We start from the raw sequence: 14,500 nt of genomic DNA on the forward strand, positions 1-14,500 counted from the left end.
ATAAAAAGATACCTATCATCAGCCATCAAGTGGATGCAAACTAAAACCCCGGTGTGGCACCAGTACTCACCTAGAAGAAAGGCTAAAATGACACAGACCAATCATTCCAAGTGTTGGAAAGGACTGATGAGCAGCTTGGAGTCTCATACACTACTGTGGGAATTAAAACAGCATAGCTCCTTTGGAATGTTTGGCAGTATTTTAAAAAATTAAGCAAATGCCTACTTCATGATTCAATCTTAGGTATTTAAACACAGAGAAATGAAAGCACATGTCCACACAAATGCTTCTACATAAATGTTCACAATACCTTTATTTTGAAACACCAAATTTCTACCAACACACAAATGGATAAATGGTGGTGTATCTGTACAATGGAAAGCAACTCTTCTGTGCTAGTCAGCTTTATGTCACTATGACAAAATACTTGAGATAACCAACTTAATAAGGAAAAAGGTTAGTTTGGGCTTAAGGTGTCCAGTGTTTCAGTCCATGGTTGCTTAGCCCTGTTGCTTTGGGCCTGTGGTAGGATAGTACATTATGGCAGGAGCATATGGCAGAAGGGACTCAGTCACCTCATGGTGTCCAGGAAGGAAAGAAAGAGGCAGGGGGGAGTTGGGGGTCCCAATATCCCCTTCAAGGATACACCCACAATGACCTAACTTCTTTCTACTAGCCCCCACTCCTAAAGGTTCTACCAGCTCCAATAGCACCATAGGCTGAGGATTAAGCCTTTGATACATGGGGCTTTGAGGAATACTCCAGATCCAAACTATAGCATCTTCAATAGAAAGGAATGTCAGTCCCACACAACAAGGATGAATCACAAAATAATTCTGCTGAAAGAAGCCAGACAATGAACAAATACATACTATATGACTCTATTTAGATAAAATACTAGAAAACACAAGTTTATGGTCACAGAGAATCATTAGTGCCTGGAGAGGGAATAGGTGGTGTTGGGGAGCAAAGGGACCACCAAAGAGCACAAAGGAAATGTGGGCAGTAATGGATACATCCACTATCTTGGTTATTGTGATAGTTTCATCTGTGTGTGCATATGTCAAAACATGTCCAATTGTAGTAGTTTAAGTATGGACAGGTTATTCTTGTCAACAGTAGCTCAAAATATCAATAGTTGCACTGCACAAAAAAGAAATAGTTCACTAGTAACACCATAATTAACTCTCTACCCCAGTGAATTAGTTTGATGCTTTTGCCATCTCAGGTATCTTTCCACTCCCAGAGCTAAACACGGTACCTGACAAATCAACATTCAGTTGATCTTTGCTGAGTGAATGAACAACTTGCTTTTTTTTTAAACACTTATCACATCCAAATTTCACCTTCTGCCTTTTTGTCTTCCCAGACCTAGCTAAAACTATGGGCTTCAGGAAGGAACCTCCCAGGCAGGTGCCCCCACCTGGGGTCCTGCTGGAGGCTGTGGTCACAAAGGACACAGACTATATGAACTGCCAATGGGTGATCAGCTCCCACAACAGCTTTCCTTTCTGCATTTCTCTGAGGTTTCCTCCTACCTGTGTTCTTTTTTCTTTTCCCTTTTGTCGTATTTGTGGAAATAAATATGTAAGCTCCTTGCTCTTGGTTTTAAGATTAGACATTTTAAACTCATGATAAATGTGCCCTGCAAAAAAGAAAACTCCTTCCTGCTTTGGGCCATTCATCTGCAAGTCATGGTGAGGAATTATTTGAAACAAGACCTTGAAGAGAAGGAGGGGAAAGGACAGCTTTCCACCCAGGCTGAGCAGTGAACCTGGGGCTTTTTTTATTGTACAAAACAATGGGTTTCATCATGACATTTTCCTATGTGTATGCAATGCACTTTGATGTTTATCCCCTCATCACCCTCTCTTGTCTCCTCCCACTGGTTTCTCCCAAATAGTCTCCTTTACATTCACGCCTTTTGTTTGCTTGGTTTTAGGTCTAGACTTGGGATATGAGCAAAATCATGATGTTTGTCTATCTGAGTCCAGATTATTTTGCTTAATGTGATCTCCATTTCCATGTTTTCCTGTAAATAATATAATTTCATTCTTCTTATGACTAAATAATACTCCATTGTGTACATATACCACATTTCCTTTATCTGTTCATCAGTTGATGGGCACCTAGGCTGATTCTATAGCTTGGCTATTGTGACTAGTGCTGCAATGACCATGGCTGTGCAGGTGTCTCTATTGTATGTTGACCTAATTCCCTTGGGTATATACCCAGGAGTGGCATAGCAGGATCATACCATAGAGTTTCAGTTTTAGTTTTTCTGAGGAACATCCATTCAGATTTCTACAGTGGCTGCATCAATTTACCTTCCCTACCACCAGTGTATAAGGGTTCCTTTCCCACGACAATTACCAGGGGATCTGTGCTGCCAGAGCCTTGGCCTCTCCTCACCCAGACCCTCCTGTGTCCTGTGTCCCCACAGAGATTCCAGTTCCCTTCAGATTCACTCAAGAGCATGAGGCTTGGTTACATGCTTGGCTCCTGCAGGTGGGAGAGTGAAGAACAGGGGTTGGAGGCTGCTAACTCTACAGGAAAGGGGCTGAGGGCGGGGGTGGGGGTAAGAGAGAGACTCCACCCTCACCCCTTATCAGGATCAGCTCTGAGAGGTGACAGAAGTTGACACTTTACCCCAGAGTTCGTATCTCCTGGGAAATATTGATCTTATTGTAATTTCTTGCTTTCGGTTCTGTACCAATTTCCCCATACATGAGAAAGCAACGATAAGTTCAGGGGAACCAGCATTTGAGACTCAAAGAGAAGCTAGAAGTATTCAGCATCATTGCCAACCTCCTCAGGCCACACACACTATGCCCCCTTACGTAGCCACATTGAGCCAGAACTCACCAAAAGCACACAGTGGGGCACACCAGCAAACACATCTACCCACCTAGGCTCGAGATCCCAGGTCCAAGTGAAGATCAATCCACCTCATCTTTCAACAGAAGCACACGAACCGTTTTTAATGACCATTCCAGTCTGTGCCACTCCCTTCCTGGTTGGATGCCGAACTGGGGGAGCTTCCTAGAGTTGCTAATTAATGCCACTGTCTCTGAAGAAAACAATAGACCAACATCTGAGAAAGTACTGTGCTCCTGAAACAGCCACCCTCTCATCTCCACAATCATGTTCAAGGTTGTCCAGTTCAATTTTGTAAATGAAAAACTTGAAACTCTGAAGCACAAACATCAGGAGCTATTGCAAAAGACCAGAAGAACAGACACGGAGTGAAAACGTCCGTTTGGCCATTGAGCACCTGGGCAGTGGGTATATCCAGGGGTGGGGAGTGATCCCCAATGAGACAACACTGAAGAGACATCTCAGGATGTTCTGTGATGAGAGGCAGGCTAAGGAAATGTGATCTGAATGGAATTGCATCTATTGGTCACCTGTGGAAAGGGCTCCCCATACTCATCTCTCCACATGTACATTGGGAAGGAAACCACTAGCTGCATCCCAAAGGCAGCCCTAGTTTCCAGATGGCAGGTCCTCTCTAGAAAGGGGTTTCCAGGAAAACCCTTAGCAACTCCTTCCAAGCTGCCAGTTGATTCTTGATAGCTATAGGAGTACAAACCTGTCCTTATGCAGTTATTCTTTATATCAAATAGTGTATTTTTAAATGACAAAGTCATAGGTACAGTATTACCCATTTCCACATGTCAAAGGATTCAACAGTTCACATTCACTTTCACCTAGTGAGAAGCAACCACCATTCCCCCAAATTCTGTCTCTCATGCGTGTACTGCTAAACCATGCCCAGCTTTTCCTCCAACAGTGTCCTCAAAAGACAAAGCACCAGCCATGCTAAGGAAAAGACACTTTCCCTACACACACACACAGATGCAGAGTTATACACATGCAGAAATGGTTTCTGGAACTTAAAAATACTTTCCAATAACCAATAACCATCTCTGAGCCAATATTATCATAGTGTGCTGACTGCTGAGGACTCAGAAAATTGCCTCTGATGCTTTAACACAGCTCTTTGTACATTTGGGATGCAGGTGAACCTCCAGGTGAACTTTACTACCCAGGAGGCTTTCCTTGTCCACCCTGTGTAAAACAGCCCTTGCCCACCCCACACCCACCACCCTCTCTCCCCATCCCCTGCTTTAGTTTTCCTCACAGCAGTTATCACCACCTGTCATTAGTTTTATTAAGGTTCCTAATCACAAGAATAGTTATTACTATTATTAAGGTTCCCTGTTTGTCATCTTGGCTAGAAGGAAAGTGCCATGAGGTGGGACCATGTCTTGTCTTCCTCACTAGTGTACATTCAGGTCCTGGCTAATTGGATACAAAATGAAGTTTTGTTAACCAAAAGGAAAGGAGAGGGAAGAGAGTGGAAAGGGGAAGAAGAGAAGGGAAGAAAGAGAAAAAGACAGTGAAAGAGAGGGGAGAAGAACAGAAACAGGGTGAACATGCTACATTTTAAAGGCAAAACATACAAAAGTCTACACTACCACCCTAATATCATCCTGGTCCCCACCACAGCAAGATAATTGATAAGCACTGCCTCACTGACTCCTCTTGACAACATCAGGTAGACAGTACCATTACCTAGTGTCACATCTGAGAAAATTAAGAGTTCAGAAGTTTGTCACTAATCAAAGGCTTTATTCTAAAAAATTCCAACTGCTGAAGAAAGGCTGTTCACCATTTATATCTTACAAGTTAGCATCTTGTGCAAACCCACTCAGCTTAAAGATTTCTATATCCTGGACGGGTGGCCATTGTTGTGTTTGAGAAAACACCCGGGAAGACATTGAGGAAGGAGGCAGTGGTGGACTTGAAAGGTTCCCTGAGACAGGGAGCGTGGGCTTGGTGGCCACACCCCAGCTTGCCCACGCACACTCACCTGGTTTTAGGTTTCCTCCAAAATACACAGACTACTCCACACCTCCTTGGTTCTCCTGGGCTCTTTTCAGCCTATGGCCACCTTTCCAGCTCACCAAAACTTTTGCCAAGTCCGGAGGCACTGGGAAGCTGCTGTTGTGACCCGCGTCTGCAGTCACCGGATTGCTGACTGACTCAGATGCTAGGTACCTCACACTGAGAACTACCTGTAGACGCAGCCTGATTCATCAGATGGAGGATGCCTGGGCTTTGGCCCCAACTAATGAAGCATTTACCCATAGACTACAGGCAATTAGCTGGCAAACAAACAAGACATGAAAAGGAAAGTAGAAAGGAGCAAGCAGTGTCTACGCCTTCTCATTAATCACCTGACAGGCTGAGTGTGGCTGAGTTGCAAGGGGGAGCTGACAGGCAGCCCACACAGCTTCCGCCTGGCCTCCCCGCCCAGTACCCCGCCTTCCAGAGTATGGTCAGCAGCCCTGCCTTCCAGCCTCACCCCCACCTGCTCTGATAAGTAAAGCACTACACTGCAAAGAAAAAGCAGATCTGTAGTCTGTCTGGCACTAGCCCCAGACTCTCTCATTCATATGACATAGTTAAACACCTACTATGTGCCAGAAGCCTATAAAAGACAGCAAAGAGCTTTTATATGTTTTGTTTGAAGACTTAACTTGCTGCAGTGATGTTCAATATCCCCACCACCTCCAACCACTCTAAGGATAATTAATTTGGATTTCACCAAGTTCCTGTGTCCAACACACAAATAGCCCAAAGAGATTATAAGCACCATCTTTTTCCATAAACACTTTTATTTTAAGAAGTGGAACTGTTGTTAAAACACTCAGCATTGGTAATTCTATCAAATGTAATTTAAAGAGCAAAGATGCTTAAGGCAGATCAAGCCCTTGGCTACATTTGGTGCCTTTTCCACAGTGCCTGTTGGGACCTTGGCTTGAGCCAACACCCTGGACCTGCTTCTCCACCTCCCCTACAGTCCCCTGTGCGTCGCAGGGGGCTTGGGCCAGCCCAGCTTCAAAAGCTTTATAGTATCTGGAAACCTTAAAAGTGTTCTTTTTTGCTCATCCTAGGTGGACTGATTAAAATGTTTTCTTGGCTAAAGGGTGCAACCAGACTATCAAGGAAAACACTGCACAATTTAACTTCTTGATCACAGATGTCTCTTCTCGAAGATCTGTCTAAAAGAAAAGTGCATTAGTCAGAACCCCAAGTTCTGTTTTCTGGGAAACAGAACAGAAAGAGAGAAGGGGAAGGTGGAGTGGGGGAAGAAGGAGAGGGAAGAGAACAAAAGGAGAGAGGTAAAATATAAATAAATAATAAAATTACAGGAATTTGGGTTATCAAAGAAAGGCACATCTACCCTGCTTCCACATCCATGAGATGAAAAGCATATTCATTAACTATGGAAATCATGTCCCTCTGTGCTTGATCCATCCAATTCCCACAGGACACCTGTCTTCATAAAAGCCAAGGCTGGTACTCACTACAAAGAGCTATGGGAACCCCATTAAAACCATCCTCATTGTAAACAGCTCTACCAGGGCACGCTGGCCCTTTAATTCCACTGAGATCCCCAGTCCCATTGGCAAAAGGGCTTTGATGTGGGGGTTGGTGAGGACCGGACCAGCAAGGGTAAATGCTAGCTGCTGGCAGTCTTTACATGCTGGCACAATCTCCCACCTCTGCCTCAGGCTAGCACACTTGCAAAGGGCTCTTCATAAGCACGGAGCATTGTCAAGGGAAGAGCTCTAAGTACATAAAAGCAAGGGCATTAACTTATCAGAATTCCCAAGGAGGATAATTCAGATATTCATTTCAGTTCAATTCTGATGTTCAATTCCAATTCTGTCTCATAAAAGGTTGAACTTTAAAAGGCTTTAGGAAACTATAGACCCAAATCACAACCACGTAACAACTTCCCTGTTCTCCTAACATCCTGAAGCACATTCCATACTTTACAGACCACCCCATTCACTTCCCACTTTATTTTGGAATGAATAAACACACACACTTATATCTTGTTTCAGATTTTTGGCTGCTAAAATTGAAAGCAAAAAAATATATATACATAGCGATCTTTTAAAAATGCCTTTGAAAGGATTTTAATCCTTTTGAAATAGAAGCAGAACAGAACTAAATGCACTTCATGCTGGTGAGGATCAGGAAGCCTGGAGATGAGGGTTAGGGGAAGTAGAGAGCAGTTGTGAATGGGTTAGGTGAGCTCTGTGCCAGCAAACGAGGCCTAAAACGGAGCTGCCCAACAGACAGGGCTGGGCCCTCCCAGCTCCTTCCTTGCCTGTGCTGCCAGCCCAGCAGCTATCCTTTCCACAAGTCTCCTTCCACACTCTCCACCCTGCCCCCTTCTGTCACTAGCTATCAGAGTACAGAATACGTGGAGCAGAGTCAGGCAGTTGCAGGCCTAGCCACAGCTGCACTGTCAAATAGATCCATGTCACTTCATGAGAAAGTCCCTCACCAGCTCAAAGCCACATCTGGCACCATGAATACACTTCTCCCAGGAGCACCTCCAAACTTTCCTGGAAAAAAAAATCTAATTCCCATACCCCAACTTCTGGTCATGAGGATGCCTGACCTGGAAACACATGACCTGTGTCCACGGAGTTATTTAATCTGTCAACTAGCCTATACTTTCAGCCACCACAGTTCCAAGTGTCATTCCAAAAAGAAAGACTGAAGGAAACCAGACTCAGCTGCTCTGTGTGCTGACGAGTAAATAACTAGAGCTCCCTATTGCCTTGATACCCGATGTTACCGCCATCATGGAAATGGCCCTGCAAACCTGTCTAGTATTTCCTGCCAACGCTGCCCACACCCACTGTTCTCATGTGTGTCATCGAGCAATCTGCTTTGATCTGTGGAAAGCACGTTGGCTGGAGCAACAATAATGAAAGAGGTTATAATTTAAATGCAGACAGCATGAAGCCAGAGGCAGCAGAGAACCCACTTCATCCTGCACAGCTCTCCCTGTTGAGTCCAAGGCTTGGTGGGTTGTTAGTGGCCCCATCTCTACATCAGAATCAGGTCTCTCCACAGAAGTCACCTGTTCTTGTTACGTGCCGGTGTCGAGGGTCCTTGCCTTCACAGGCCAGAGAACTGGCTCGTGAGGCAGCTGACTGATGAGCTAAAGCCGGGATATAAAGTGGGATTTATTAGAGAGAAAGGAAAGGCTACGGCTAAGGTACTGCAGTGGAGCCCAGAAGCCGGCAGCTCGCTGCTCAGGTGAAGGCTGAGGTTTTTATGGATGTTCTAACTCTGAGTTAGGTGGGTTTTTCTCATTGACCATGGATTCGCAGGCTTTCTCGGGTGAGCTGGTTTGGTTTGCACCTTTATTGGGGGAGGGGAAACAATCTTGAGAGCATTTTCTCATCAGCCCTGTAGCAGATCTATCAGACTCTGTATCTCCTTTAGGATGCAGGAATGCAGGCCTCCATCTCCTCAGGATGCAGGAATGATAGTGCTCTCCATGGGGGACGGGATACTCACTCATCTCCCTCAGCTCTCCAGACCCAACATTCTGATTGTCACTACTCTCCAATTTGGAAGAGTTTACTAAGTAAGTCACCCTTAAATCTTGCACCTGCTAACCTTGAACTTGTTTTCTGTAATGCAAGTCCATAAACAACCCCCACAAACTCTTGCTTGGTTTTAATTTTCTTAAAATGTTGTGAAGATAATGCCAGACATGGTTGCTCATGCCTATAACACTAGCTGCTCTGGAAGCAGAGGTTAGGAGGATCAAGATTCAAGGCCAGCCCAGGGGAACAAGTTAGTGAGACTCCATCTCAACAAGTAAGGTGGACAAGGTGGTGCATGCCTGTGAACCCAGCGATAGGGATGCATACAGAGGAGGATCAAGTCTAAGGCTTGCCAGGGCAAATATACAAGACACTCACTGGAAAATAACCTAAAGTGAAAAGGACTGGGAGCATGGTTCAAGTGCTAGGGGTCTGCCTAGCAGAGTTCAAACTCTAGTACTGCCAAAAAAAAGTCAAGATGGATAAGTGTTCCATCATCTCAAGGTCTGGTCACACCTGATTCTACCTACCTGGTGTTAGATTTCTTTCATCTGACCTTGATCTTAAGCCTTGGCAAACCACTGAAAAGTTCCTTTGAGTCCCCACTTCTATCACCTTCCATGCACCCCTGACAGACACTCACTGAGTCCGTGCTCATCTGAGAAATGCAAGAGCCAGGGAAGTTTACCGCTCTAGACAATGACAGGGATTTCTTAATACTGAGCCCGAGTCTCACTCAGGATGCTTTCCCTCTACTGGTCCTGGTTTTGACCACTTGACTGAACCAATCAAAGGTTAAGGTCACAGATGCCCTTCCTGGCAAGTCTTGCCTAAGTTCCCTCAAGTGCTCACTGCATCCTGGATTCCAGCCAGCTCAGTCTATGAAGTATAGATGCAGCCATGGGTGCGAAACTGACCCCAAAATGAGTCTGACTGTCATCAGAAACAGGAAGACTGTGATGTTCCTTCATTGAACCTCCAAAAGCACTAATGCAGCCCTAAGCAAATTGTGCAGCTAAGTGACAGGTGACACTTACGGACTTTTAATCAATTTTTAATATAAATACATAGGAAATCACAAAGCTAGTGGAGTGAAGTTCTGTGTACTCTTCACCACTCCCCCAAGTGTTATATCTTACCCAGCTGCTGTACAATGTCAAGACCAAGAATCTCTCATTGGTAAAATATGCATGGCGAGTTCCATACCATCTTATCACGTGTGCAGACTCATGTAACCACCACCACCACCAAGATGAATACGACACCCCTCAAAGGGTTCCCTCATGGTAATCCCCCACCACACCACCATCCTTGCTAACCCCTGGCAACCCCTGATTTTTATCTCCATAATGTTGTTTCAAGAATGCTACATGAATGGAATCAAACAGTGCACTAACTTTGGGAACTGGATTTTTACAGTCAATCTAATGTCCTTAAGATCCATCCAAGCTGTGTGGGCCAACAGTTCATTTCTTTTTCTTGCTGCGTAGTACTCCACAGGACGGAAGTAAAAAGAGTTCACTTAACCATTTCCCTACTGACAGATACCTGTCCATTGTACTGAAGCTGTCAAAGTTACATGTATAGGGCTTTTTGTAGAATTCTATTATGGGCTGGATGTCTGCAGGGTTTGCAGGGATATCCCCCACTTTGTTCCTGACATTAGTGATTGGTATTTTCTCTTTTCATTTGTAATTCTTGTCAGAGGCTTCTTACTGATATTGTAAATAACTAACTTCTAATTTTCAATATGGTCATAACTTTCATTGCCATTGATTTCTGCTCTTATCTTGGTTGCTTCTGCTTTCTGCTCTCATTTCTCAACTCCGGGTGTAGGAGCTTTGATTATTCATTTCAGATTCTTTTTTTTTTTTTTAGCGGGGGTAGTACTGGGGTTGGAACTCAGGGCCTTGCTAGGCAGGCACTCTATTATTACAGCCATGCCCTCAGTCCTTTTTTTGCTTTAATTATTTTTTGGATAAGGTCTCATGTTTTCATGCAAGGCCAGCTTCAGAGTACAATCCTCCTACCTACGCCTCCCACATAGCTGGAATCACAAGTGTGTAACACTGCATCCAGCTGATCAGTTGAGATGGGACCTCACTAACTTTTTGCTCAGGCTGGCCTCAAACTGTAATTTTTCCGAGCTCTCAATTAGCTGAGATTACAGGTGTGAACCACCATGCTTACCAGACAGACTTTTCTTATTTTCTACTATAAACATTTACTTTTATACATCTCCCTACCAGCAGTATTTTTATGACATCCCACAAGTTTTCACATGTTATATTTTACTTACTCCGTAATTTTTTTTTTTTCGGAAACTCAGCATTCTTTCTTTTTTTTAAATTGTTTTATTATTCATATGTGCATACAAGGCTTGGGTCATTTCTCCCCACTGCCCCCACCTCCTCCCTTACCACCCACTGCGCCCCCTCTCTCTCCCACCATCCCCTCAAAACCACACAGAAACTATTTTGCCCTTATTTCTAATTTTGTTATAGAGAGAGTATAAGCCATAATAGGAAGGAACAAGGGTTTTTGCTGGTTGAGATAGGATAGCTATACAGGGAGTTGACGCATTAATTTCCTGTGCTTGTGGGTTACCTTCTAGGTTAATTCTTTTTGATCTCACCTTTTCTCTAGTTCCTGGTTCCCTTTTCCTATTGGCCTCAGTTGCTTTTAAGGTATCTGCTTTAGTTTCTCTGTGTTAAAGGCAACAAATGCTAGCTAGTTTTTTAGGTGTCTTACCTATCCTCACCCCTCCCTTGTGTGCTCTCGCTTTTATCATGTGCTCATAGTCCAATCCCCTTGTTGTGTTTGCCCTTGATCTAATGTCCACATATGAGGGAGAACATACGATTTTTGGTCTTTTGGGCCAGGCTAACCTCACTCAGAATGATGTTCTCCAATTCCACCCATTTACTAGTGAATGATAACATTTCGTTCTTCTTCATGGCTGCATAAAATTCCATTATGTACAGATACCACATTTTCTTAATCCATTCGTCAGTGGTGGGGCATCTTGGCTGTTTCCATAACTAGGCTATTGTGAATAGTGCTGCAATAAACATGGGTGTGCAGGTGTCTCTGGAGTAACCTGTGTCACAGTCTTTTGGGTATATCCCCAAGAGTGGTATTGCTGGATCAAATGGTAGATCAATGTTTAGCTTTTTAAGTAGCCTCCAAATTTTTTTCCAGAGTGGTAGTACTAGTCTACATTCCCACCAACAGTGTAAGAGGGTTCCTTTTTCCCCACATCCTCGCCAACACCTGTTCTTGATGGTGTTGCTAATGATGGCTATTCTAACAGGGGTGACGTGGAATCTTAGTGTGGTTTTAATTTTCATTTCCTTTATTGCTAGAGATGGTGAGCATTTTTTCATGTGTTTTTTGGCCACTTGATTTCTTCTTTTGAGAATGTTATGTTTAGTTCACTTGCCCATTTCGTTATTGGTTCATTAGTTCTGGGAGAATTTAGTTTTTTAAGTTCCCTATATATTCTGGTTATCAGTCCTTTGTCTGATGTATAGTTGGCAAATATTTTCTCCCAGTCTGTGGGTGTTCTCTTCAGTTTAGAGACCATTTCTTTTGATGAACAGAAGCTTTTTAGCTTTATGAGGTCCCATTTATCTATGCTATCTCTTAGTTGCTGTGCTGCTGGGGTTTCGTTGAGAAAGTTCTTACCTATACCTACTAACTCCAGAGTATTTCCTACTCTTTCCTGTATCAACTTTAGAGTTTGTGGTCTGATATTAAGATCCTTGATCCATTTTGAGTTAATCTTGGTATAGGGTGATATACATGGATCTAGTTTCAGTTTTTTGCAGACTGCTAACCAGTTTTCCCAGCAGTTTTTGTTGAAGAGGCTGCTATTTCTCCATCATATATTTTTAGCTCCTTTGTCAAAGACAAGTTGGTTATAGTTGTGTGGCTTCATATCTGGGTCCTCAATTCTGTTCCACTGGTCTTCATGTCTGTTTTTGTGCCAGTACCATGCTGCTTTTATTGTTATTGCTTTGTAATATATTTTGAAGTCAGGTATTGTGATACCTCCTGCATTGTTCTTTTGACTGAGTATTGCCTTGGCTATTCGTGGCCTCTTATGTTTCCATATAAATTTAACAGTAGATTTCTCAATCTCTTTAATGAATGTCATTGGAATTTTGATGGGAATTGCATTAAACATGTAGATTACTTTTGGGAGTATAGACATTTTTACTATGTTGATTCTACCAATCCATGAGCATGGGAGATCTCTCCACTTTCTATAGTCTTCCTCAATCTCTTTCTTCAGAAGTGTATAGTTTTCCTTATATAGGTCATTCACATCTTTTGTTAGGTTTACACACAGGTATTTGATTTTTTTTTTGAGGCCATTGTAAATGGAATTGTTTTCATACATTCTTTTTCAGTTTGCTCATTGTTAGTGTATAGAAATGCTAATGATTTTTCTATGTTGATTTCATATCCTGCTACCTTGCTGTAGCTATTGATGATGTCTAGAAGCTTCTGAGTAGAGTTTTTTGGGTCTTTAAGGTATAGGATCATGTCGTCTGCAAATAGGGATATTTTGACAGTTTCTTTACCTATTTGTATTCCTTTTATTCCTTCTTCTTGCCTAATTGCTCTGGCTAGGAATTTCAGTACTATGTTGAGTAGGAGTGGAGATAGTGGGCATCCTTGTCTGGTTCCGGATTTTAGAGGAAATGGTTTCAGTTTTTCTCCGTTAGGTATATTGCTGGCTGTAAGTTTGTCATGTATAGCTTTTATAATGTTGAGGTACTTTCCTTCTATTCCTAGTTTTCTTAGAGCTTTTATCATGAAATGGTGTTGGATCTTATCAAAGGCTTTTTCTGCATCTATTGAGATGATCAAGTGGTTTTTGTCTTTGCTTCTGTTAATGTGCTTTATTACGTTTTTTGATTTTCATATGTTGAACCACCCCTGCATTACTGGGATGAAGCCTACTTGGCCATGGTGAATAATCTTTTTGATGTGTTGTTGAATTCTGTATGCCATTATTTTGTTGAGGATTTTTGCATCAATGTTCATTAAGGAGATTGGCCTATAGTTCTTCTTTTTGGAGGTGTCTTTGCCTGGTTTTGGGATAAGTGTAATACTGGCTTCATAAAATGAGTTTGGCAGTTTTCCTTCCCTTTCTTTTTCATGGAACAGTTTAAAGAGGGTTGGTATCAGTTCTTCTTTAAAGGTCTGATAGAATTCAGCAGAGAATCCATCATGTCCTGGACTTTTCTTTTTGGGGAGACTCTTGATTGCTGCTTCAATTTCATTTTGTGTTATAGGTCTATTCAGGTGATTAATTTCCTCTTGGTTCAGTTTCGGATGATCATATGTATCTAGAAATCTGTCCATTTCTTTAAGATTTTCAAATTTATTTGAATATAGGTTCTTGAAGTAGTCTCTGATGATTTCCTGGACTTCCATGGTGCTTGTTGTTATCTCCCCTTTTGCATTCCTGATTCTACTAATTTGGGTTTTTTCTCTCCTCATTTTAATCAGGTTTGTCAGAGTTCTATCGATTATTTTTTCAAAGAACCAACTTTTTGTTTCATTAATTCTTTGTATGGTTTTTGTGGTTTCTATTTCGTTGATTTCAGCTCTTATTTTTATTATTTCTCTCCTTCTATTTGTTTTGGGATTTGCTTGTTCTTGTTTTTCTAGGAGTATGAGATGTATCATTAGGTCATTGACTTGAGATCTTTCAGTCTTTTTAATATATGCACTCATGGCTATAAACTTTCCTCTCAGGACTGCCTTTGCTGTGTCCCATAGGTTCCAGTAGGTTGTGTTTTCATTTTCATTGACTTCCAGGAACTTTTTAATTTCCTCTTTTATTTCATTGATGATCCATTGTTCATTAAGTAATGAGTTATTTAGTTTCCAGCTGTTTGCATGTTTTTTGTCTTTACTTTTGTTGTTGAATTCTACTTTTACTGCATTGTGATCAGATAGTATGCATGGTATGATTTCTATTTTCTTATATTTGCTGAGGCTTGCTTTGTGTCCTAGGATATGATCTATTTTAGAGAAGGTTCCCTGGGCTGCTG

General features: G+C 42.4%; 1 protein-coding gene across 13 annotated transcripts in view; it reads right to left on the minus strand.

Moving 5' to 3' along the window:
* Positions 1-14,500, minus strand: part of Fhod3 (formin homology 2 domain containing 3) — a 489,096-nt gene that overhangs the window by 225,483 nt on the left and 249,113 nt on the right. The window contains exon 1 of one of the 13 annotated variants that reach the window (XM_074069989.1): positions 4,877-5,221. The exons of 11 other annotated variants lie outside the window; for them this stretch is intronic. The gene's annotated coding sequence lies outside the window, so the exon portion shown is untranslated. Of the gene's footprint in view, positions 1-70; positions 164-4,876; positions 5,222-14,500 lie in introns of those variants that run through there. One more of the 13 variants, XM_074069990.1, reaches the window with a different exon arrangement.

Source organism: Castor canadensis, chromosome 4 (assembly GCF_047511655.1).
Source record: "Castor canadensis chromosome 4, mCasCan1.hap1v2, whole genome shotgun sequence".
In the NCBI taxonomy this organism is placed as follows: domain Eukaryota; kingdom Metazoa; phylum Chordata; class Mammalia; order Rodentia; family Castoridae; genus Castor; species Castor canadensis.